Source organism: Aythya ferina (assembly GCF_964211825.1).
Source record: "Aythya ferina genome assembly, contig: HAP1_SCAFFOLD_423, whole genome shotgun sequence".
Taxonomy (NCBI): Eukaryota; Metazoa; Chordata; class Aves; order Anseriformes; family Anatidae; genus Aythya; species Aythya ferina.
The window spans coordinates 38,744-62,473 of record NW_028181152.1 but is presented as its reverse complement, the minus strand read 5'-3'; the positions used below and the strand labels follow the sequence as shown (position 1 = coordinate 62,473).

Here is a 23,730-nt window from a genome sequence, read left to right as displayed (position 1 = left end):
AAAATAACATTGACATCCTATCCATAAATGTGCTATAACAATTAATCACCTCCAAAGAGCTTCAAGCAATAAATGCACATACTACTAGATCGGTTTCCTCTAAAAGATCGTACCAGACCCTGACCCACCAAAAGAACCCTGCATGTAGCTAACAGAAGCATCAACAAAGCACTGACCCCAAAGAGCAGCCCGGGCAGAAGGAGCTCTCTGATGGCGTGCCTGGGGCTCCTATACCATTTGGCCCTGCCCAGCACCCAAACCCAATCACCTGGGAAAGAGGAGGGGGCAAACCACAAGAAAGAGAGCAGGAGCAGCAGCAGCTGTGTTCTTTTATTTATTTATTTATTTGTTTGTTTTGTGCCTATCCCTAGTTTACAGCATGCAGAGTGCAGACAAAAGAACTGGGGTGTTTCTAGAAGCAAAATTTACCGTATTTATGCCTCAGCTTTGAACATAGAAAGGACAATACAACCAAGAAAGTAAATGAAATATTTTCCACGGGAATTAGCTCTAACGTTAGTGTTAGGTCAGAGGTTGGACTCAATGATCTTGAGGTCTCTTCCAACCTAGAAGATCTGTGATTCTGTGTGATTTACATATGAAGAAAAATCTAGGAGCGTAGGAAATTACACATCAAAAAAAACAACGACGTAATAAGCAACGCGCATGCACGGCCCCACGGCCGCCTGCAGTACTCGTTTTCCACCAGCAGGAGGCGGCAGAGGGCGCCCCCGGGCCCCACCGCGCATGCGCTCCCCTCGGCCGCCTGCAGTACTCGTTCTCCACCAGCAGGTGGCGGCAGAGGGCGCCCCCGGGCCCCACCGCGCATGCGCGCCCCCCGGCCGCCTGCAATACCCGATTAAAACCAGCAGGTGGCGGCAGAGGGCGACCGCGGGCCTCACCGCGCATGCGCGCCCCTCGGCCGCCTGCAGTACCCGACTAAAACCAGCAGGTGGCGGCAGAGGGCGCCCGCGGGCCTCACCGCGCATGCGCACCCCCCGGCCGCCTGCAGTACCCCTTTCCCGTCAGGAGGTGGCGGCAGAGGGCGCACGCGGGCCTCACCGCGCATGCGCGGCCCCCGGCCGCCTGCAGTACCCTTTTCCCACCAGCAGGTGGCGGCAGAGGGCGCCCGCCGGCGCCACCGCGCATGCGCGCCCCTCGGCCGCCTGCAGTACCCTTTTCCCACCAGCAGGTGGCGGCAGAGGGCGCACGCGGGCGTCACTGCGCATGCGCGTCCCCCGGCCGCCTGCAGTACCCGATTAAAACCAGCAGGTGGCGGCAGAGGGCGCCACCGGACCCCACCGCGCATGCGCGCCCCCCGGCCGCCTGCAGTACCCGAATAACACCAGCAGGTGGCAGCAGAGGGCGCCACCGGACCCCACCGCGCATGCGCGCCCCCCGGCCGCCTGCAGTATTCGTTTTGCACCACCAGGTGGCGGCAGAGGGCGCCACCGGACGCCCACGGCGCATGCGCGTCACCCGGATGCCTGCAGTACCCCTTTACCACCAGCAGGTGGAGGCAGAGGGCGCCCGCCGGCGCCACCGCGCATGCGCGCCCCTCGGCCGCCTGCAGTACCCTTTTCCCACCAGCAGGTGGCGGCAGAGGGCGACCGCGGGCCTCACCGCGCATGCGCGCCCCTCGGCCGCCTGCAGTACCCGACTAAAACCAGCAGGTGGCGGCAGAGGGCGCCCGCGGGCCTCACCGCGCATGCGCACCCCCCGGCCGCCTGCAGTATTCGTTTTGCACCACCAGGTGGCGGCAGAGGGCGCAGGCGGGCGTCACCGCGCATGCGCGGCCCCCGGCCGCCTGCAGTACCCGAATAACACCAGCAGGTGGCGGCAGAGGGCGCACGCGGGCGTCACTGCGCATGCGCGGCCCCCGGCCGCCTGCAGTACCCTTTTCCCACCAGCAGGTGGCGGCAGAGGGCGCCCGCGGGTGCCAACGCGCACGCGCGTCCCCCGGCCGCCTGCAGTACCCCTTTCCCACCAGCAGGTGGCGGCAGAGGGCGCCCCCCGGGCCCCACCGCGCTATGCGCGCCCCTCGGCCGCCTGCAGTACCCGAATAACAGCAGCAGGTGGCGGCAGAGGGCGCCCGCCGGTGCCAACGCGCATGCGCGTCCCCCGGCCGCCTGCAGTATTCGTTTTGCACCAGCAGGTGGCGGCAGAGGGCGCCACCGGACCCCACGGCGCATGCGCGTCCCCCGGCCGCGTGTAGTACTTGCTTCCCACCAGCAGGTGGCGGCAGAGGGCGCCCGCGGGCGTCATGCGGCATTCGTGGCGCCCGGCAGCCTGCAGTACTCGCTTCCCACCAGCAGGTGGCGGCAGGGGGCGCAACCGGACCCCCACCGCGCATGCGCCCCCCCCGGACGCCTGCAGTACGCATTTTCCACTAGCAGGTGGCGGCAGAGGGCGCACGCGGGCGTCACCGCGCATGCGCGGCCCCCGGACGCCTGCAGTACCCGAATAACACCAGCAGGTGGCGGTAGAGGGCGCCCGCCGGCGCCACCGCGCATGCGCGCCCCTCGGCCGCCTGCAGTACCCTTTTCCCACCAGCAGGTGGCGGCAGAGGGCGCCCCCCGGGCCCCACCGCGCTATGCGCGCCCCTCGGCCGCCTGCAGTACCCGAATAACAGCAGCAGGTGGCGGCAGAGGGCGCCCGCCGGTGCCACCGCGCATGCGCGCCCCTCGGCCGCCTGCAGTACCCCTTTCCCACCAGCAGGTGGCGGCAGAGGGCGCCCGCGGGAGGCCTTGGCGGGCGGATCACAGCTCGCCTACTGTGCCATTCGGAGCTTGGGGCTGTATTTTTTCCAACGTATTTGCTACCCACACCCCGCGGGGCAGCTTGTCTTACAAAGAAGTCTCTCTGTTAATATTCTCTTTAAGGCGGGCACGAAGCATCCACTGCTCTTCTAAGCAAGCAACCTTCCTTCTGTGCTCCCTTCGGGATGCAGGACTACGTGCACTCAGATTTATTCCACTCATTTTTCTTCCCCTTTTCATTGGCACAGTCTCCAAGGACGCCTGGCTTTCTTCTCACAGACTCGCGTCCGTTTCAGTGTAAGGCATCTTTTCCCTCCGCTGCTCTAATCCAAATTCAAATTATCCAGATAAAACAATAGCGAGGTAAGAGAGAACTGTCTGAGTTAAAGTCACCATCTTTCTGTAACTAATTTAGCAGACAGCTGTACCGCATCAGAGGAGGAGGTTTAGATGCTAACCAGGTCAGGCACATCACGGTCAAGTGAGCGCCCCCGGAATCACTAAAGAAACTTAAGGAAGAATCTACTAGAAGAAAGCTGTCTCCTCTTACCACCGCCTATTTAAAAGATAGTGTAGTACAGGCAGTTCTACGTGCATAAAACCACATACACACAGTATACCTGACCCAAGTAAATTCCCTCTTAGAAGTCCACCATTAAGCAAAAGAGGTGTATTGTGGTGACATACAGCTGCCGTGTAATGATCCTGAAGGGATGAATCGCCCTATGTATTCCAAGGTACTACTGTGGTTTGTTTGGTTTTTTTTCCCCCCCCCCCCCAAGTACGTTCAACAGTACAGGTAAGTACGTTCCCGCTAAGAAAAAGAGTTCAGAATTGTTTATAACGAGTTCGTTCCAAGTGTCACTTTCTCACTTAACGTAGTAATAAAGATACGCTGCTGCTTTTGGATTTTATTTCCTTCTTGAATCTCACTGGTGTAATTCCAATGGTCAAACAACCTCTTCCAGAAAGACCAGCCCACTGCTTCACAGGAGAAGGAAAAGATGTCTCACACACGCTGGCTAGTACTAAAAAGAGTAATAGGAAGAGAAGTTCAGGCCATCAATGTAAGTATGTTTCCCTGCCTCTTCTGCTGGCTGGTCAAGTGGAATCCTCAGGACAGCCCCAATACCTTGTGAAGAGCTTCTTAACGCCAGCACAACTTCAACCTGTCTTTTAAAAGAAAGCTGTTAAAGGAGCAGGAGGCTGTTTTTAAATGAGAACAACCGAAAATAAAATTATCTGAAGAGCCACTTACTACTGGCATATTACCGTTTAAAAGGAAAATATTAATTACGTGCAGGTGCTCCAGTCTTCGTTGCATTTTCTGTGATTCACAACATTACCTTTGAACAAAAGAGTAAGAGGAACGGAAGAGAGGATATTAACTCGGGTAACCAAGGATTTGGTAAGCTGGAACTTGGTGTCTTTAACACTTTAGCCTTGGAGCAAAAATGTACACCCTGTACAGGCTGAGCTGACTGATGAGGCAGGTGCTCCAGGGTACGTGCTACCGGGAGGTAAGTAACAAACACATTCCGCAGCTATTACCAGAAGTGGGGTTTCAGGATATGCAGACTGGTTTCACAAAAAATATTAGCGGTCTGTTGGTGACAGACAATTCGAGGAATTCAGCGCTGCCCATTACAGACTCCTCAGATCAGCACTTAACGAGAATTAATAAAAGGGTTTATTTTTTTATATATATATATATATATATATATACATATATATATATATACATATACATATACACACACCCACACCCACCCACCTATGTTCAAAAAAATGTATACAGTTAAAATATCAAATTAGTGATCCGGTAACAACACTGTTCAAAACCAATCTCTTTTGTATGAACATTAAAATAAATGCACACTTTTAAAAGCATTTATTTTTAGTGCTTCCAAAGCACAGCGTGTGCCAAGGCAAGGCCACCTGAAGAATCTCCGTCCTCCTCACGGGATGAAAGAGAACTGAAGTCAGGGACCTGGGAAGCCTCAGGTGCGCTTTCATAATGTCTGCAGATAAAAACAGAAGAGAGTCTGAGGTAGATTGTTTAGTAACCACCAAGTGGTAACAGTCACAGGGCTGTCTTTAGCTTTCATTAACACAACAGCAGTTTCTTTACTCTCGATCTACGCTGAATCTCAAGTTTAAAGGCATGGCTAGCAGTTCTCGGGAACAAGGCCCTCGTCTCTGTGCTGGCAACATGCAATATTACCAGTGCAGGTGTTTCTGGGAGTTTTGTTTGTTTGTTTGTTTTTTTATTGGGACACACACACACACACACACACCAGATGGGATCTCTCCACAATGCAGACACTGTGTGCATTTGACAGTGCCCCATTTTAGTGCGATCCACTGCCTATTGCACGTAAAACGGCTAATGACAGTATTCAAGTGAGTAAATTCTCACCACCTGCAGGAGGGGCAGCAATGGTTATTTTTTTCAGCCTGTTGAGCAAAGAGCACCCTCCACAGGAAAAAAGCCACACCTTTCATAGCACGTCCTTAAGGTTACAGCCCAGCTTCTGCCGATAGAGGTTCGTAAAGTTAAAGCTCTGCTGCTTCTTCTCGGACTCTGACAGTAAGATCACTTGACCGCCAGGATGGCGAGGGCAACAGCTACGTCCTCTTCCACTCTTCTGCGGCACAGCAAACTCATTCCCGGTCCGTATTCCTCTGGCTGGTACACTATTATCTACCGTTCACCTGATTAACTCTGTTGGGTAGGCTGTTGAACTCTAGCTCCTCTAGCGTTCTCTCTAAGTGCTGTATTAAGACACGATTTTTAAACCTAGGGAAGTAATTTCATTTCTTCTTCCAAAAACAGCAGTTAAATAACTCAGTATTATTTGGCCACGACAAACAGTATTAGCAGAGGCTCTCTGTTTCCAGCATGGAAGAGCTTCCCTCATTTCTGACGCCAGAATGGCAAATTTAATTTGATACAGCCATCTTTCCCCAACCCACGCAAATTCTGGGTCTTTCTTCCATAACCACCCGTATCTTTCTATTTCACACTTCAGCTCTAGGTAACGACCATTTACTTCAGAAAATACAACGGCAGTTTGACCGCTGAAACTGTAATAATTTAAGTATGTCAAAACAAAACACTTGTTTTGGAAAAGACTGAGATTTGCTATCATGAACAACGTTAGCGTTTAACTCCGAATCATTCGTATCTATACAAACCTTGCTCCTTCCCTTATAGCAAATTCAATGAAATACTTCTGAGTTTCCATCGGTCCTTGTACGTACCTCCTCAAGAAGAGAGAAGATTTTTTTCACGATCTTAAAGAAGAGATCCAAACGGATATTAGAAACAGATCTTGTAAATGCATTTTCAGTAAATCTCAACAGCCAAAGGAAAAACAACAAAGCCTAGAGTTTCCCATTTCTGCATACAGTAATGCACGTAAGAAAAAAAAGCCAGCATACCAATAATTTGAAGTGATATCGATTAGCTGATATTCAAATGTAACGCTGAATTTTGTTCTCTTAAAAGAGCAGTATCTAGAAACACCTGCCCTTGGAAAATGCAGACTAGGTTTAATCAGCAGAGAAGCCTTGCATCTCCACGAACACGCTGCCATGATCAGCAGTTAATAGAAACAAAGGGATACCAAGCCACGTTTCAACCTAGAGCTGTCATTTTTGAAAGCAGAGGTTTAAGATAACTACTCTTTACAAGATGACCGATCTATGTGGAGCATGAGCACGATTGTCTCGTATAAAGTTTAACAAAAAAAAAAAAAAAAAAAGTAGCGCCAAAGAATGAACCGGACACCTTAGATGTGAAACAACAGTATTTTTTCATTGGTTTCTGTGTTTTCTTCTCTGAACCAACTATGAAAACACGAATGGCGCTGTGACTAAGCCTGCTTAAGAGTGCTGCAGTAAGGACAGTGAGGATATAAAGTTGGACTGTGAATACATGTACTTACTTTCTTGTTCTTCCACTACTTGTACACGACTAATCAAAAATCATTCCAAATCTGAGGTTTTATTTTCAAAATAGATCCTCATTTCAAGAAAAAGTCTTCTGTACCCCTAGCCTATTTTTAATACACTAATAAAGAACTTACTTCTTCCACGTTTGCGAACCTCTTTCACCACTCTGATTTTAATGCCAGCATCGCTTCCCTCCAACATTGTAGGTGTTATTTTAAATCAATTTGGCACAGATTCAGAAGTAGACTCCATCACTCGTTTTTGGTCATCTCCAGCCACGCTGTAATTTAGAGGCCCTCGAACAAGTGCATTGGTACCAGGTTTACGATCCAAGCCGTCTTTGCATCATTTAAGCAATTGAACTCATCATGTAGAGAGTCTAAGTCACCAGGTGACATTTCATCCTCTCCCTTAACAGCTGGAACCGAAGAAGCCATTTGCACAGACAAGCCATCAATTTGCTTTTCCAGCAACTGACAGTTTTCTGCTTTCTTCTCTCCATTACCATCTTGGACAGTACTGATACCAGTGTCTGAAAATTAAGAAGGAGCTTAGTAGTGCATATAACTGCAGGATCAAAAAACACAGAAGGACGTTATTCTGCATCCCTTCTTGTTGAAAGTACTGTGGAGAGAGTTACTCAGCACTGTCAGATCACTTCAGTAGTTTTATTCACCCTTTGACGCAACCACAGGAATACCTCCTTTTGGGCTGCTACCGTCTCATATGACTGTCGTGAAGTTATTTGCTGTATTCCCATTTCAGTGACTAAAGTAAACTAAAGTTTCCCCTCCTTCCCCGAGTTCCAGCAAATTTTTCTTTCGACTCTGCTGCAACAGGTGGGTAAATTACTATTTGTGAGAAATTTAAAAATTTTTTTTTTTTTTTTTTTTACACACTTTCCTTCCCCACTTCTCCCTTCCCCACTATAGAATACACAAATGAGAATTAAAAGCTGAAATGAAATCCTTGCTACCGCCAAACCATCGTGGTGAAAGGTTTCAGCACTTTTTAGAAACAGTTCCAAATTATTGCTCATTCAGGACTTCGTTACCTATAGCAACAGCCTGTTTGTCTAAGCCGACCAAAGAAATTCAGTCCCAATTAACTCTAAAACTTACGTGTCCTTTTGAATTAACACAGAAAGCACGGAGACCTTTTTTTTTTTTCCTGCACATTATGTCCATTTATGACCACACAAGTTCCTGTACTACAACAACTCCAACATACTTTTATTTGTTGGCATGCCTTTGAGGTTCAGATATGGTGACGGAGATCCAGCAGCACAGGGTGGCCCTTTCCCACCAACATGGTTTGTCACAACAGTGACTGTGGCCGTCGCAATAGCGGCGACGTGCTACGCCTTCTCTCTTTAGTGATGCTGGAGTATTGGGCTCTCCAGGACGCTTGATCTTATTCTGAGGCCCAGCAACAAATTTATCTGCTTCATCTATCATCGTACCCTGAAAAGACTTTTTTTTTTTTTTTTAAATATAAGTAAAAAACAATTGCTTCGTCAATTCACTACCAGAGTATTTGCCTCCGTGTTACAATTCAGTTACTTTTCAAATAATGATACAGCAGATAGCAAGACTTCTCCTACCTTCTCATCCTGTTTGAACAGACTGCCAAGTGTATGAAGAAGCCTTTTTGGTTGATCTGGATCGATCTCCCGAAGGGGTGAAGGCATCATTTTCAACTACTCCTGATGATTTCCCCTTTGAGCAACAGGAACGCCGTGAAGGCAGTCTGCAGCAGAACAAGGTATCTAAATTTAGTCTACCTTAAGACTAAGGAAATACAAGCCTCGCATGCTTCCATTTCCAGTGTTAGCATTTAAGATCTAGAAATCACTATTTCCTCCCTCTACAAAACAAAGGAAAAGCAAAAGGCAAATAAAGCCCCTCTTTCCTTTCACCGTCACTATAAGAACATCTACTGCATCCTGTTGCACAGGAAAGCTCACCCATGAAACTTAATTTTCAAATTCCAAGCACGCACAACATGTTTTGTGACAGAAGGCAGAAATTTCATTCTTTTCCTTCGGAATCTAGGGAAGGACGACTGACCCAAGAAACGATGCAAAGTCTACTTCCTCTCCCACACCGAGGACAGAAACACTACTTAGGTGAATTAAATAGCTGTACCAGAATATTAATAAATAATTGTGTCCATTTACCTTCATCCTGCCCCACGATATCCCTGCGTGTTTTCAGAAGATTGGTTCTCATTCCGGTTAGCTGATCTAGAAGACTGTGACAAGACATATCATATGCATTTCTGAATGCCCGTGGCTTCAAATCCTAGTTTTATAATAAAACAAGTAACTTTCAGTTAACCCGCGAGTTCTCACGCACAAAGAAATTGCTCTGTGGGCTGTACTACCGTTAACTACTAAAAAAACAAAACAAAACAAAAAAAAATTCCAAAACAACTTCAGACATTCTGAACGTATTCTGAAACAACTTTCTTTCCATCTCTCCGGAAAGAGCTTTCCTCCTATCTGTGACAAAGGAAAAAAAAAAAAAAAAAAGTTGTGATCGCGGGAGTCGTTACACAAAGCCACACTCTGTGAATTCACTACTACAGTTAAGATCATTTTTAGTCAAAAATACCTCGGCAGCAATGCTATCACTGCAAACATAGCGTTGCCAAAAAAAAAAAAAAAAAAAAAAAAGAAATTCAACTCAAGATATAGGAGAGGGCGAGCTAAAAGCACAAATAACATGACCGATGGAGGCTGCAACAACCACCTGGTAGATGGTTGTCCACAGCCCTCGGATTGCATGGTCGTCTTTCCTGACAAACGAATACTGGAAGAACAGAAAAGATACACCGTGTGTCCGCAAAAGCCTTCGGGGAGACTACTGAAAGGAAAACCAAACCAAAAAACTAGGAACAGCAAGTGGCGTATACGTCAGTTTTGTTAACAGAGCACCACTAATGTACCAGGAATTTCCACATTCTTCGCCCCTCCTCTACCTTGAAAATGTCACCCAATTCTGTCAGTGTCTTCACCATCAGCATTTATTTATTTATTTCGTTTTTCACGTGGACATGCGAGGAAAACATTTCGAGTACCCTGTCATCGAGGAAGAAGAGGAGAGGGGGGAAAAAAAAAAAAAAAAGAGAGATGAGGGGGGAAGAAGCACTGCCATTCCTTTCCTCGGTAACGCGAGCAAAAAGCTCAGGCGCTCAGCAACAACGTGCTTTGAAAGATAAAACACAGAAGAAACTGCACGTTATTTAGTCTCAGCTACAGAGTCACGTGTATTTGTACCTGCTCATTTATTCATCTGCCAGTGTATTTTAGTACAAACGCTACAGAACATAGAAACCGCAAGGTTACTACTACCTTTTGTGACCGACGCGATCTTTGGCAGGAACAGCTATCGAAAAAGAACCAACAAAATCCCCTTCGTCGACAGCCATCCGAACCTTTATCGTCTAACAGCAGTCCTACAAACATCCCCTGGGATGCTCAACTCCTGAAACTTTCTGTTCAACTTGAGGCAGAACAAGCCCTTACCCTGGGCACCTTCACCCAGCTCTCCACTGCTAGCAGAGTAGCACCCTGATACTGTCCAGGACGCGCTGCAGCAGCCTACTCGCTTACGCGTATTTACTGCAGCCTGGTTCGAGACGCGCACAGAGGGACCCACGAAAAATCCACCCTTTCCTTCAGAGAAGTAAATACATACATACATACGGACGACACGGTAAGGAAGAAAAGCTGAACACACAGCATGCGGTCCTTTACCGTGGGGCAGATCCAGCATCAGCACAAGGAGCACGTGAGCGATCATCTACACCGGCCATCGCGACAAGCCAAACTCACGCACACAAGCCTCGACCTGAAAACACAGAACACATTAAGTTCCTTTATAGCTTATGGAAGTAACAACCAGCATCTCAGATGCAGTTGGATAGTTGGATTGCATCAGCTTAGGGACTGCCTCCTTCAAAACGCACAGGGGGGTGGGGAAACCAGTCTTGGAAACCTGTTGCCTAACAGGAAGGAGACTGTTGTCTTCTCCTCCATAGGTGACGTTCTTCCAAGCATCGTCCTGCTCCTGGATTTTACCAGCCGCGACGGGATGGTCCTACCGGCGTGAGTCGGGAACGCTTCCCACGGGGTTTCTGTGACACTGAAGTAAGTTTTCTGCAGGTACAAGTAACGCAGCACGAGACGGCAAGGAAGCTAAGGCACCGTCTGCAGCACAGCACGTGTGCGATATTGGGCCTGAGGGGACCAGTCAAAGCCTGCAGTAATCGCTGAACAGGTGGGCAAGCAGGGAGCCCTACGGGAAACAAAGCTCACGTTCTGCAAAGCTCTTTTCCCGTCAAGAAGACGGCCTTTTCTATTCAGCGCATTTACTGAACTTTAGGCTACTTCCCATTCGCTTTGGCAAGTTAGCCTTTGCGTAAGCCAAGAGGTTTTAAACTGCCAAGCACCACTGATGGTTCTTGTTCTCCAACAACAGGGAATTTCAATCAGGGCACTCGTTAACAGGAAAGCCTGGCTCTGTTTCACACAAATCACGTACCTAAACCACGGAGACAGGAGTCTGCAGGAAGAACTCTTTAAAAGGTGAACTTAAAGAGAAGGATACTACTCATTTTTCCAGAACTTCTGCAAGGACTGCGGCAAAAAAAGGCTGAACCAGGGACGTCTCTATCATCATCCCCTCTAGAATTCAGCAACTCCATACAGTTATGGGGCAAATACCACAGCTGCAGCGCAAGACAAACAAAGACCTCGAAGGTCACGTTTCTGCCTGCGTACCGAGTTCCGCTGGGAAGACCCCCCACCTCTGGAAAGACCCCCAGCCGCTCAACTCCCAAGCAACGTTGCCACGGCCAGTGCTTACGCAGAGTTTTGCTCTCTCTCGCTGCTCAGTACAGGCCCAAGGCCTCCTTTATTGCACACAGTTCAAGCAAAACTCTTGGGACATAACCAAGAGACAGGCAGACAGACAGACAGAAATTGCCTCTCACGTCTGTCCTCACTGACCGCAACCAGCGTCCTGGAAAGCCCCGCAAGCACCGGTCTATTCCTAGGACAACTCCGAAAGCTGAGGCGGGACAAAGTTTAGCCTCTCGTACCAAAGACTGAGCAACAGACAGAGCCTGACAGGCCAGTTCATTCTAGGTCTAAGAGGCTACTACGACTCGGCAGGCACTACGTGCCTTCCTTCCCTTTGCGCTTCCCAGCGCCGAGCAGCTCGCGCTTCCGCAAATTCAATGAAGCCTTGGAGCCGGGGCTGCAGGAAGCTTACGAGCACGCCTCGATTCCACCCCGAGGTCGCTGCGACTTACCTGGGCAGTCGGGACGGACGGGCTGCTCTCTCTCCTGAGAACCCTGCGACCGCAGCACGCCAGCTGCGGCTTTCCTCGCTTTACCCGGTGCGCCACCTTCGCTCGGCAACAAACCCCGCAGGGGTCCTAGCGGCGGGGAGCTGCTTCTGCCCCGGTGAACCGCAGCACAAGGAGAGAGCCGGCTGTCAGGACGCAGGGAGAGGAAAGCCTCCGAGGCGCGGCGCGGCGCAGCCCAACGATCAAGCGCAGCGAGGACCCGCGCCCGGCCTCAACACCCCCCGCCCCTCCCGGCCCGACGCTCCGAGGAGGCACCCCCGGAGGCTCTCGCTCGCCTCACCGCCGGCAACCGCGCTCGCCGCCAGCGGCAACCTGCGCCTCCCGGCGCGCACGGCCCGGCCCCGGCCCGGCCCCGGCCCGGCCGCGCAGCCCGGAGCCCACGTGGCCGCCCGGCAGCGCAGAACTACAGCTCCCAGCATGCCTCGGGACGGAGCACTCCAGCCAATCCAGAGGGGCGTCGGCCACGCGCACGCAACGGCACCTCCTCCTGCTGCCCTCTCTGCCCCCCCCCGCCGCCGCAGCCGCCCCCATCTCCCCTGTCCCCTCTCCCCCAGCCCCTCTCGTGCTCCGAGCATCTCCAGCATTTCAGGAACTGGAACCCTGGAACCGCTGACGTCTGGCACGTGTCAGAAACGTGGCAGGAGACGTACTCTGCTGTCGCAAGGCACTTGCAAAGCCGGCCCGACAGCTGAAGCAGACTCACACAGTCCACCGAGCAACTCGGGGCCCCCACTGCTGTCCACTCACCCTCATGCTTCGTTCAAGCTTCCGTGCCTACGCCCTGAGCTACAAGAAACAAAGAGAGAAGGTCACATCCACAATGGATACGCAAACAGCGCGGCACATGCAGAGGACTCAAACACAGAGACCAGAGTCAGACAAATAAAAAACAAACAAACAAACAAACAAACAAACTGAAGTCCACAAATGCCACAAGGCCATGAATGCATAGCAGCCCCGGCAGGGGTAATGACAGACATACCCTTTGCAGATGAAAAAGGTGACCCTGCTCAGACTCTTGGTAATACTGCACCAACGCGGTCAAGCCTCTTGTAGCATGTCATCAAGCTGGTTTTAGTCCTCTGGAGAGTTACACGAGTGGGTTGATTCATCTAGAGATTAAAATACAGATCAAACACAGGAGCGTATCATCCCACCATCCCAAAAAAAAAGTGAGCCAGCAACCTCTGCTAAATATCCCTCTATGAAGTGAATTCCAAGCCCTTAGAATTCCAGAAATCCATAGACTCCAGCCCGCCTAGAGAACCCGGCAACTGACTGAAGGAAAAACAAAGCACTTACCCCCAAAGAGCAGCCCAGGCAGAAGGAGCTCTCTGACGGCATACTTGGGGCTCATATACCTTTTGGTCCCACCCAGCACCCAAACCCAATCACCTGGGAAAGGGGAGGGGCAAAGCACATGAAAGTAGAAAGAGGAGGAGCGGCAGCTGTGGTTTATTTACTTATTTATAAGGCTTAGCTCAACAGCATGCAGAGGGCAGACAGGAGAACTGGGGAGTTTCTAGAAGCAACAATCCCCATGCTTTCACTGCAGCTTTGAATGTTAGAAGGACATTACCACCAAGCAAGTAACTGAAGCTTTTTCAGCTCGAATTAGCTCAAACTTTTATTTACGCAGAAAGAAAAATCTAGGAGCAGAACAGATTATACGCCAACAAAATCAATTCCGTTCCACTCGCAGCAAAAATCACTTACTTCAGCAGGCTATCTGAGAACCAAAAGGCTATGCTGATGGGTCAAAACACACTACAGGACACTGGGGCCGGGCCCTCCGCTGCACCCACTTAAAACCCATCCCTACACTCACCAAGGTGCAACCCCAACCCGAACACAGACGCAGCATTTCAGCCTCAACACAGTTTCCAGAACTGCTGGAAAGCAAGCTTCATCCTCAGCGAGGCGTGCTCAGGCTGCACAGGAGGGGGCTTCGGGCACCTCTTTGCCTACCGAAGGAGACCGCCATCAGCACCTGCTTTGTTCCGATCCTAAAGGCTAACATCACAGCCCACGTCGCCTGGGACACCTGATAAACAGAAGAGAAAGCAGCCATACCGTTTTCAAGCCGTCCCTGCACGTGTCGCTCCTCGATGATCTGCAACCTCTTCTCAAATCCTCAACCGCTTCTGTGGAGAGCCTGCCATGGCACCTGCAAAGCAAGACCCTTCGCAGTCACCTCGTGCTACTTGGCAGTTCTGCTCCAATCCAGCTCACAAACAGCCCGCCCTTCCCGTGCTGCTCTTCAGAGTGCAGCTTGGCCCCTCTGAGCCTGTGCGACACACCTGTGAAACAAAAAGAAAAGCATAGGCTGAAGCAGCATCCAAAGCCACAGCACAGCTGGGACAGTTACTCTCATCTGCTCCCTAACCTCTGCTCCCTCACCTGCCCTCGAGGCAGATGCTTCCATCTGCTCTCTTAGGCCAGCTACAACACCCCTGAAATATAAACAGGATTTTTACTGTACTTTGTGCAGGTAAGTAACTGCAGTGACAACTGCACCCCTAAAGTACCTGCTACATCTGTTCATCGCTCACCTTGCCAAAAGCAGCTCCGGTCAAGTCCCGCGTTGTACACTGTGTTTCAGCTTTAACAAATGAAAACGGTCACAAGATAATCATTCAGCTGCCAGCATTAGCACCCATCCCTCAACAACACAAAGGGACCCCGTTTACAATATTATCATTTCAAAACAGCAGCCCCCATACCTCAGCACACCTCGGAAGTAGACCAAGCCAGTCACCGAGCTGCCTACGGAGCGCTGAACAGTTCCGGAAGGAGCTCTTTCCTGTGACAGGTTCCTCCAAAGGTTTACACTCTACTGGGGACAGGAGAGAAATAAAAATAAAAGTTTCAAGAACCCCTTATCTGTAAGCTTTCAAGATTCCACAGACCTCCTCCTCAAGCACACCGTTCAAGCACTATGCGAGCAGCTGCTCACAAGCAGCTCAACTCTTCCCCCCCACACACACATCTGACAAACACCACAGAGATGACTGTGCCTGCTGCCCTTCAGTACGTGCGCAGAGGCAGACCAGATGTCTTCGCCAACACAGTCCGGACAATGTATTAGCACACCCATGCACTGCCACGTTAGCTGTCATCACTAACTGCCAGGCAGGACAGCTCCAGACCAAACACATACACACACAGCCACGCCACAAACACTACAAACAAAACACACAACACAAGGCGCAAGAAAAAGTGACCCCCGGAGGGAAGCCCTATGGCAACAGCAAGTCACAACAGGTGCTCTGCACCAGACCCAAGGAGAGACTCAAATGTCACGACACGCGACCGGAAGACACTGCCAGAACTGGGGTGATGGAGGCCTAAAAAGCCTTCCTTCAAGACAAGAGACCAGAAGGATGGGGACTGAAAACCCCATATGATTCAAAGATTGAAGCCGAAATTCCTTTAAGCGGTATATTCTTTATTGCAGCGCTGGATGCACGGGGGGATCTCTCCACCTATCGTGCATACCCAAAGCAGAAAGCAGTCTTGAATTTATACAATCAATCTATCAATATTCTACCGGCGCCTATACATATTCATTGCCTTGATTAAGGAGGTATTGGGGAGGCATTGGGGAGGCAAGGACAATCCCCAGACATGGACTGTATATCTCGAAACAAGACACTGAAACTCATGATAAGGAAGCGGCAGACGGACAGAGAAACAAACGTAAGGACTATAAATCTCAAAACTGGACATTGGAATTCATTATAAAGATACAACAAAGGGAAGAATTGGCAACAACCAGCTCTTGCAATTAAGAAACCTGCCAATTCAGCAGATTCCTGACCAAAGGTGAAAAGTACACTGTGAGGAAGACTCGGGGTCTTCCTCCCAAAGACCCCTGCCCACGTCCCAAAGACCCCTGCCCACAATTCTTGGAAGGCTCTACGCAGGCGCAAGGTGCCAAAAGGCTAATTAGCATGAGAAGCGAGGGAAGGCGGGGATAGGTAATGCATATGTATAGGTGCTTGTAGAATATTGATAGATTGATTGTATAAATTCAAGACTGCTTTCCGCTTTAGGTATGCACGATAGGTGGAGAGATCCCCCGTGCATCCAGCGCTGCAATAAAGAATATACCACTTAAAGGAATTTCGGCTTCGATCTTTGAATCAATCTGGCACCCCAGATGGGACGACCTCTCTGCCGGACCGCAGGACCCGCTGGGGACAGGACTCCCTAGGGTACCCCCGGGATTTCCCGGAGGGACTCCTCGACTCACCGGATCACTGCGGAGGCAGACAAGGACCCCATCATTGTAAGTGAGTATATTCTTTATTCTGGTTTGGTTTTCTGGTAGACCGGTCATCTGGGACTGTCCAGTAAGTCGGAAGGTGACTTCTGCAGGACAGTATTTGGTATATACTTTGTGGTTAGTGCCACAAGTATATCTGGGGACCTTGGGGTCCATCTGTATCTGGAACTGTCTGTAAGTCAGAAGGCGATCTTCTGCGAGGCAGTGTTTGGTATATACTTTGTGGTAAGCACCATAAGTATATTTGGGGACCTTAAGGAAAGAGCTCGCTTTAAGGTCCATCTGGAATTGTGTTGTCTATTTCGGTTTTCTGACTCATGGAGTATGGTATTTAACTTTGGTTATTGTTACTGTGATTTTGGCTATTTTTCTGGTGGTAATAGTAGGTTCGTGGCATTGTTATAAGAAAGATATCGTTACGGTGTTACACAGTTCGGTTTTCTGACTTATCGCATGTGGAATTTGACTCTGACTATTGTTATTGTGATTTTGGCAATATTGCTGGTAATAGTAGTTTTGTGACATCGCTACTGAAAGATAATGCGTGCCCGTATTTTTGTGAGTGATACGTTTTGTGATACGCTTTTGCAAGTAACATGTGTATTCTGAAAGTGTAAACTGGAAAATGGGGGGGCAAACAAGCAGTGAAATTTTAAAGAAAAGTGTGTTAGGATGTGTTTTAAGTCACTGGAAGGATATTGGAGGATCTGCCGGTGGAAGTGTGAACAGGAAAACATTGATAAAATATCGTAATCAGTGGTGGCTGCTTTATAAGCTGGAATGTGGAGAAGAGTGGCCCCTAAATGGAACTTTAAACTATAATATTTTGCTACAGTTAATGTTGTTTTTTGAGAAGCAGAACAGGATGAAATGTTGTATACTGATGTTTCAGCATCTTGGTGGGAAAAGGTACGGAATTAAGTTGGCCCCTGACTGAGCCTTTGATGATGGCATTAGAGAAGTACAGGCTGGAGAAAGATAAAGGAAGTGTTAAAAGGGTTGTTGAAAGTGTTAAAGGTGTTTGAAGTTGAATGAGCAGGGAAAGAGGATGTAGGAATGTTAATAGTTCTGCCTCTGCCCGAGGCAGAGATCTTAAAATCATGGGTGTTAGCCCTTTGGGGCAAAGGGACCATGATGGGTCCAAGAGAGAGTTGTCACAGAAACAGAAAACCAGTTAACTCTTAAAACAACCTGAGTTCATGTGCGAGCTCAGATTGCCAATGGGACCGCTCAGGGAACTGTGGACAATTGCATTCCCCTGACCGACCCCCACTAAGACCCGAATCATCCTGAAAATTATGAACAGTTAAGTAAATACTAAAACCTGGATGAATTGGGAATTGAGAATATGCTTCCAACAAGGTCTAGAAGAAACCCCTATGGAATTTTTGGACCAACTCTGAAATGTAATGAAAATAAATAAATAAATAAATAAATAAATAAAACAAAACGGTTTGGACCTGGCTTCGGAGGACAAATTGACTAGTCTTTTCCTAGGGTAATTGACCCCTGATTTCAACAGGAATAATGGGGACTTGGGGAATCTACCCTAGCGGATCCTCCACTGGTTATAATGAAGCTAGGGGAGGAATGGAAGTGAAATTTCTTATTGATATGGGGCAACATATTTAGTTCTAAATCAAGCATTAATGCCTTTACAGAATTATTATGTTAGGGTAAAAGGTGTGTCGTGGTTTAACCCGGCCGGCAGCTAAACACCACACAGCCGTTTGCTCACCCTCCCCCTCCCTCTCTGGGACGGGGGAGAGAAATGGAAAGTGAAGCCCGTGAGTTGAGATAAAGACAGTTTAATAAGACAAAATAAAATAATAATAATAATAATAATACAATGATGATAATAGTACCACTACTAATAATGTGTACGAACAAGTGATGCACAATGCAATTGCTCACCACCCGCTGACCGATGCCCAGCCTAACCCCGAGCAGTCCGGCCCCCTCCCCCTGGCTAGCCACCCCTATGTATTGTTTAGCCTGACGTCAGATGCTATGGAATACCCCTTTGGCTAGTTTGGGTCACCTGTCCTGGGTCTGTCCCCTCCCAGCTCTTACTGCACCCCCAGCCTGCCTGTTGGCAGGACAGAGCAAGAAGCTGAGATGTCCTTGGCTTGGTATAAGCACTGCTCTTTAACAATTAAAACATCGGGGTGTTATCAGCACTCTTCTCATCCTAAGCCAAAACATAGCATTCTACCAGCTACTAGGAAGAAAATTAACTCTGTTCTAACTGAAACCAGGACAAGGTGTAACCGAAAAGGCTTATTTTTGTGAACCTTTGAAGTACAAGTTACGGAAAAAATGGGGCATACACAGATTTTTATATATGCCTAGCTCCTCATGGGCACTCTTAGGTAGAGATTTATTAGAGCAAGTAGGAGCAGAAATTGTTTTTGAAAAAGGGAAAATGGAATTAAGTATAGGAGAAGAACAACTAACAAATGTGTTAAGTTTGGCACTAATACAAACTGACCCTAAAAGTGAAATACCTTTAGAGATCACAGATCAAGTATGTCCAGGAGTTTGGGCTACTGAAACCCCTGAAAGAGGTAAAAATGTGACCTTAATAATTATTAAATTAAAGCCAGGAGAGAAACCCATTAAGGTTAAGTAATATCCTTTGAGGATAGAAGATAGGAAAGGAATTAAAGAGATAATTAATAAATTTTTACAGTATGGATTATTGATTGAATGCGAATCAGAATACAATACACCCATATTGCCAATTAAAAAGGCAGATGAAAAAGCTATAGGCTAGTTCAGGATTTGAGGGCCATAAATAAAATCACTGAGGATTTACATCCAGTAGTGGCAAACCCTTATACTTTGCTGACTAAATTAAAGAATAGTCAAGTCTGGTTTACCGTACTGGATTTAAAAGATGCCTTCTTCTGCCTAGGTTTAGCCACAGAAAGCCAAAACCTATTTGCCTTTGAATGGGAAAATCCCGATTCAGGCAGAAAGACGCAGCTTACGTGGACATTACTACCTCAAGGATTCAAGAATAGCCCCACTATTTTTGGAAACCAATTAGCAAGGGAACTCGAAACATGGATGCCTCCGGACACTGAAGGTGCTTTGTTACAATATGTAGATGATCTCTTAATAGCTACCGAGACTAAAGGGAGTTGTATTCAATGGACTAGAAGTCGTCTTAATTTTCTGGGTTTAAATGGATATCAAGTCTCTTGACAGAAAGTCCAGCTGGCTCAACAAAGTGTGACCTATCTGGGATTTGACATTTCGGAAGGACAACGAGAACTAGGAACTGAACCTAGTTCTCACCACAGAGATGACTGTGCCTGCTGCCCTTCAGTACGTGCGCAGAGGCAGACCGGATGTCTTCGCCAACACAGTCCGGACAATGTATTAGCACATCCATGCACTGCCACGTTAGCTGTCATCACTAACTGCCAGGCAGGACAGCTCCAGACCAAACACATACACACACAGCCACGCCACAAACACTACAAACAAAACACACAACACAAGGCGCAAGAAAAAGTGACCCCCGGAGGGAAGCCCTATGGCAACAGCAAGTCACAACAGGTGCTCTGCACCAGACCCAAGGAGAGACTCAAATGTCACGACACGCGACCGGAAGACACTGCCAGAACTGGGGTGATGGAGGCCTAAAAAGCCTTCCTTCAAGACAAGAGACCAGAAGGATGGGGACTGAAAACCCCATATGATTCAAAGATTGAAGCCGAAATTCCTTTAAGCGGTATATTCTTTATTGCAGCGCTGGATGCACGGGGGGATCTCTCCACCTATCGTGCATACCCAAAGCAGAAAGCAGTCTTGAATTTATACAATCAATCTATCAATATTCTACCGGCGCCTATACATATTCATTGCCTACCCCCGCCTTCCCTCGCTTCTCATGCTAATTAGCCTTTTGGCACCTTGCGCCTGAGTAGAGCCTCCCAAGAACTGTGGGCAGGGGCCTTTGGGACGTGGGCAGGGGTCTTTGGGAGGAAGACCCCGAGTCTTCCTCACAGTGTACTTTTCATCTTTGGTCAGGAATCCGCTGAGTTGGCATGTTTCTTAATCGCAAGAGCTGGCTGTTGCTAATTCTTCCCTTTGTTGTGTCTTTATAATGAATTCCAACGTCCGGTTTTGAGATTTATAGTCCTTACATTTGTTTCTCTGTCCGTCTGCCGCTTCCTTATCGTGTGTTCCGGTGTCTTGTTTCGAGATATACAGTCCTTGTCTGGGGACTGTCCTTGCCTCCCCAATACCTCCTTAATCACATAAGACGACGCTTAGGAAATCAATTCCCAAGCAAGAGCTCCTGATGCGGCCCAGATGACTTCCACAAGAGCGAAGATGGAAACAGATGCGATCTCAAACCGAATATGATGCACGAGACCTGAAACAGAACTGCACTTCAAGCAGCGACTGCAAGACAAGAAGTGCTCGGATCAGAGCCACGATGACAAAACAAGCACTGAGGCCCTTCAGCACCGCTACCAAGTCGCCTGTCTGGTCAGTCCAGTGTAAAAAGCTAGAAGGATATCAAGACCCCAGAAGCACAGAACAGACATTGCAGAAGCAACACTACAGGACAGACGAACAGAAGGAAACTGTCCTGCCTGGTGCACGCACTCACGCTACAAAATAATCCCGCTGCTTCTATTAGCCTGGTGACCCAGCCACAAGCAGCCTGAACGTGACCCAGCCTGAACCACCCTCGCAGCGGCACCAAGTATTTTCAGCCAGCTGGCTCCACGCTGCTCTGGCTCCCAGCTCCCATTAGCCACCCCAGATATGCAAATACCAGGTGCCACCCAACTTAGCTCTCAGGTTGCTGCATGGTAAATTCCCTCCGCCTCAAGAAATACACAGGCACTGGTCGTCATCTTAGTCAATTGCCAGGCTCATCATCAGCTGCAAAAACAGAGTACCAGCATTCACTAGCATGCCGGTCATGATGCCCACCTTCTCCACAACGCTGACTACTGCTGATGCAACATACAACTATGCTCACCTGTTCCTCTCCAAATCCAAGCTCCAACAGTGCAACCGGTATCATCCACACCACCTGGGAAAACAAAGGGATTAAATGATCGTTGCGTTCACAACACGTCACCCAATGGTGTGGTTTTGTTGTTGTTGTTGTTGTTGTTATTGTTGTTTTTTGTGTGTGTGTTTCCTGTATTTATTTATTTTTTAGTCTGCTTTAGCTCAACGGCATGCAGAGTGCAGACAAGAAAACTGGGGTGTTTCTAGAAGCAACAATCCCCACGCTTTTGCTGTAGCTTTGAATATTAAAAGGACAATACGACCCAGCAAGTAACTGGAACTTTCTTACCTGGAATTAGCTCAAACTTTTCTTCACATTGAAAGAAAAATCTAGGAGCAGAACACATTATACACCAACAAAATTGAGTCCATTTCATCCCCAGAAAAAAAATCACATGCTCTCATCCCCTCCTGTACGTCAGCCGCTTGCCTACCCCACGTGGCACACGCTTCCATCTGTTCTCTTTACCCACTTATAGCACCTCTAAAAGGCAAACTGGAATTTTACTCTATTGGCTGTAGGAAAATAACTGCAGTGACAACCGCGCCCCAAACTGAGCCAGCAGCCCCTACTAAACATCCCTCTACTAAGTGAATTCCAAGCACTTAAAATCCAGAAATCCATAGACTCCAGCCTGCCTAAACAACCCTGCAACGGACAGAAGGAAAAACAAAGCACTGTCCCCAAAGAGCAGCCCAGGCAGAAGGAGCTCTCTGATGGCATGCCTGGGGCTCATATAGCATTTAGCCCCGCCCAGCACCCAAACCCAATCACCTGGGAAAGGGGAGGGGCAAAGCACATGAAAGTAGGAAGAGAGCAAAAGGAGCAGCTGTGTTTTGTTTTGTTTTCCTTTCCTTTGTTTTTTAAAATCTGTTTTATCTCAAAAACATTCAGAGAGCAGACAAGAGACCTGTGGTGTTTCTAGAAGCAAAAATCCCCTTTCGCTTTTGCTGCAGCTTTTAATGTTGAACTGATAACGGCACCAAGCAAGTAACTGAAACTTCTTCAACTGGAATTAGTTTAAACACGCTCACCGTCATCTGCAAACACAGAGAACCAGCATTCACTAGCCCTAACCCTAACCCCAACCCTCACCCTAAACTCTAACCCTAGCCCCAGCCCTAGTCCCTAAGCCCAACCCTGGTTCCCGAGAACTTCATTTCCAGGCATGCTCTGGGCGCTCAACATGGCCTCCCGGAGGTCCGGAGTCCCAGAACTACATTTCCCGGCATGCTCCGGGCACCCAACACGGCCTCCCGGAAGTTCGGAGTCCCAGAACTACATCTCCCGGCATGCTCCGGGCAGTCAACACGGCCTACCGGAAGCCTGGTGCCGGAAAACTACACCTACCAGAATTCCCTGGACAGCCAGCACGGCCAATCAGAGGCCGAGCTTTCGAGAACTACATTTAACCGCACTCACTGTAACCCTAGCCCTTCCCGCCCTTACACAAAAAAGCCTCAAGCCCTATCCCTAAACATCCTCGAAACCCCTACGGACCTAACCCAAACTATTTACCACACTAAACCCCTGAAGTCCTATGCCTAAAACCCCTAACCCAATAAATTAAGACGCTCAAATCCCAAACCCGCAAAATTGAGATGCTCAAATCCCAAACCCAAAAAAATAGGACGCTCAAATCCCAAACCCCCTTCCAAAAAAGAAAAAGAAAAATCAAGAAAAAAAAAATCAAACAAAACAAAAACAACAAAAGGGGTAGATCTGGTGGCATCTGCCCTGTAACCCTGCAAAAATCACGAGGGACCTAGAACAACAAAGCAAACGCACAAAATAACATTGACATCCTATCCATAAATGTGCTATAACAATTAATCACCTCCAAAGAGCTTCAAGCAATAAATGCACATACTACTAGATCGGTTTCCTCTAAAAGATCGTACCAGACCCTGACCCACCAAAAGAACCCTGCATGTAGCTAACAGAAGCATCAACAAAGCACTGACCCCAAAGAGCAGCCCGGGCAGAAGGAGCTCTCTGATGGCGTGCCTGGGGCTCCTATACCATTTGGCCCTGCCCAGCACCCAAACCCAATCACCTGGGAAAGAGGAGGGGGCAAACCACAAGAAAGAGAGCAGGAGCAGCAGCAGCTGTGTTCTTTTATTTATTTATTTATTTGTTTGTTTTGTGCCTATCCCTAGTTTACAGCATGCAGAGTGCAGACAAAAGAACTGGGGTGTTTCTAGAAGCAAAATTTACCGTATTTATGCCTCAGCTTTGAACATAGAAAGGACAATACAACCAAGAAAGTAAATGAAATATTTTCCACGGGAATTAGCTCTAACGTT

At 48.4% G+C, this 23,730-nt stretch overlaps 2 long non-coding RNA genes across 13 annotated transcripts; both read right to left on the bottom strand.

The window, feature by feature from the left end:
- Window positions 1-4,437: 4,437 nt before the first annotated feature.
- On the bottom strand, window positions 4,438-14,923 carry LOC311429192. 12 transcript variants are annotated; one of them, XR_014688164.1, is made up of 15 exons: window positions 14,816-14,923; window positions 14,645-14,694; window positions 14,166-14,259; window positions 13,921-14,056; window positions 13,075-13,204; window positions 12,796-12,878; window positions 12,036-12,181; window positions 10,689-10,878; window positions 10,477-10,570; window positions 9,699-9,798; window positions 8,896-8,969; window positions 8,320-8,465; window positions 6,851-7,248; window positions 5,958-6,056; window positions 4,438-5,534 (listed from the first exon to the last, which is right to left on the bottom strand). It is a non-coding gene; the product is annotated as an uncharacterized lncRNA (long non-coding RNA). The 12 variants fall into 12 exon arrangements; XR_014688165.1 differs by having other exon boundaries at window positions 4,439-5,534; window positions 10,689-10,856; XR_014688166.1 differs by lacking the exon at window positions 10,689-10,878 and having other exon boundaries at window positions 4,441-5,534; window positions 14,816-14,920.
- Window positions 14,924-19,820: 4,897 nt separating this feature from the next.
- Window positions 19,821-21,422, bottom strand: LOC311429194. Its single transcript, XR_014688177.1, has 3 exons — window positions 21,389-21,422; window positions 21,245-21,288; window positions 19,821-20,799 (listed from the first exon to the last, which is right to left on the bottom strand). It is a non-coding gene; the product is annotated as an uncharacterized lncRNA (long non-coding RNA).
- Window positions 21,423-23,730: the final 2,308 nt, after the last annotated feature.